The 2,500-nt window shown below is 47.6% G+C and overlaps 1 protein-coding gene across 1 annotated transcript in view; it reads right to left on the bottom strand.

Moving 5' to 3' along the window:
• Window positions 1–2,500, bottom strand: part of LOC310723039 (disks large homolog 4-like) — a gene marked incomplete at its 3' end in the record, with an annotated part of 20,790 nt that overhangs the window by 16,282 nt on the left and 2,008 nt on the right.

The following is a 2,500-nucleotide window of genomic DNA, read 5'->3' as shown; positions in this document are numbered from 1 at the left end:
AAAGAAAAAAACGCAGCAGGTCAAACAGAGAGTAAAAGCTATCTGAGAATATAAGTAGTGAATAATAACAGTCAAGTTAAACACACTAACAAACAAATAATGCGTGATTACGATTCTACTAGAAAAAAAAAACTAAACCGGGTTAATAAACTGAAGAAACTATCCAAGGTGCTGAAAAACTTCCACTGCTGACCACACGGTGGTGACAAACACACTCACACTGTCATTGTCACTACCACTCAGTGATCACTTCCACAGTTACAAAGGAAGCGTGTTTTAGGGATTAAAAATATTAGTTAGGGAGTAGAGATTATCGACTATAAATTAGGGAGTAGGGAGTGGGGGTTAGAGAGTTGAGATTATGGAGTAGGGGTTATGGAGTAGGTAGTAGGGGTTAGAGAGTTGAGATTATGGAGTAGGGTTTATGGGGTAGGTAGTAGAGGTTAGAGAGTTGGGATTATGGAGTAGGGGTTATGGGGTAGGTAGTAGGGGTTAGGGAGTTGGGATTATGGAGTAGGGGTTATGGGGTAGGTAGTAGGGGTTAGGGAGTTGAGATTATGGAGTAGGGGTTATGGGGTAGGTAGTAGGGGTTAGAGAGTTGAGATTATGGAGTAGGGTTTATGGGGTAGGTAGTAGAGGTTAGAGAGTTGGGATTATGGAGTAGGGGTTATGGGGTAGGTAGTAGGGGTTAGGGAGTTGGGATTATGGAGTAGGGGTTATGGGGTAGGTAGTAGGGGTTAGAGAGTTGGGATTATGGAGTAGGGGTTATGGAGTAGGTAGTAGGGGTTAGGGAGTTGAGATTATGGAGTAGGGTTAATGGGGTAGGTAGTAGGGGTAAGGGAGTTGGGATTATGGAGTAGGGGTTATGGGGTAGGTAGTAGGGGTTAGAGAGTTGAGATTATGGAGTAGGGGTTATGGGGTAGGTAGTAGGGGATAGGGAGTTGGGATTATGGAGTAGGGGTTATGGGGTAGGTATTAGGGGTTAGGGAGTTTGGATTATGGACTAGGGGTTATGGAGTAGGTAGTAGGGGTTAGGGAGTTGGGATTATGGAGTAGGGGTTATGGGGTAGGTAGTAGGGGTTAGGGAGTTGGGATTATGGAGTAGGGGTTATGGGGTAGGTAGTAGGGGTTAGGGAGTTGAGATTATGGAGTAGAGGTTATGGGGTAGGTAGTAGGGGTTAGGGAGTTGGGATTATGGAGTAGGGGTTATGGAGTAGGTAGTAGGGGTTAGGGAGTTGGGATTATGGAGTAGGGGTTATGGGGTAGGTAGTAGGGGTTAGGGAGTTTGGATTATGGAGTAGGGGTTATGGAGTAGGTAGTAGGGGTTAGGGAGTTGAGATTATGGAGTAGGGGTTATGGGGTAGGTAGTAGGGGTTAGGGAGTTGGGATTATGGAGTAGGGGTTATGGAGTAGGTAGTAGGGGTTAGGGAGTTGGGATTATGGAGTAGGGGTTATGGGGTAGGTAGTAGGGGTTAGGGAGTTGGGATTATGGAGTAGGGGTTATGGAGTAGGTAGTAGGGGTTAGGGAGTTGGGATTATGGAGTAGGGGTTATGGGGTAGGTAGTAGGGGTTAGGGAGTTGGGATTATGGAGTAGGGGTTATGGGGTAGGTAGTAGGGGTTAGGGAGTTGGGATTATGGAGTAGGGGTTATGGGGTAGGTAGTAGGGGTTAGGGAGTTGGGATTATGGAGTAGGGGTTATGGAGTAGGTAGTAGGGGTTAGGGAGTTGGGATTATGGAGTAGGGGTTATGGGGTGGGTAGTAGGGGTTAGGGAGTTGGGATTATGGAGTAGGGGTTATGGGGTAGGTAGTAGGGGTTAGGGAGTTGGGATTATGGAGAAGGGTTTATGGGGTAGGTAGTAGGGGTTAGGGAGTTGGGATTATGGAGTAGGGGTTATGGGGTAGGTAGTAGGGGTTAGGGAGTTGGGATTATGGAGTAGGGGTTATGGAGTAGGTAGTAGGGGTTAGGGAGTTGGGATTATGGAGTAGGGGTTATGGAGTAGGTAGTAGGGGTTAGGGAGTTGGGATTATGGAGTAGGGGTTATGGGGTAGGTAGTAGGGGTTAGGGAGTTGGGATTATGGAGTAGGGGTTATGGGGTAGGTAGTAGGGGTTAGGGAGTTGGGATTATGGAGTAGGGGCTATGGGGTAGGTAGTAGGGGTTAGGGAGTTGGGATTATGGAGTAGGGGTTATGGAGTAGGTAGTAGGGGTTAGGGAGTTGGGATTATGGAGTAGGGGTTATGGAGTAGGTAGTAGGGGTTAGGGAGTTGGGATTATGGAGTAGGGGTTATGGAGTAGGTAGTAGGGGTTAGGGAGTTGGGATTATGGAGTAGGGGTTATGGGGTAGGTAGTAGGGGTTAGGGAGTTGGGATTATGGAGTAGGGGTTATGGGGTAGGTAGTAGGGATTAGGGAGTTGGGATTATGGAGTAGGGGTTATGGGGTAGGTAGTAGGGGTTAGGGAGTTGGGATTATGGAGTAGGGGTTATGGGGTAGGTAGTAGGG

This window comes from Silurus aristotelis (assembly GCF_946808225.1).
Source record: "Silurus aristotelis genome assembly, contig: scaffold_184, whole genome shotgun sequence".
Classification (NCBI taxonomy): Eukaryota; Metazoa; Chordata; class Actinopteri; order Siluriformes; family Siluridae; genus Silurus; species Silurus aristotelis.
The sequence above is the reverse complement of the archived record's forward strand: the minus strand, read 5'-3'. Positions and strand labels throughout refer to the sequence as shown.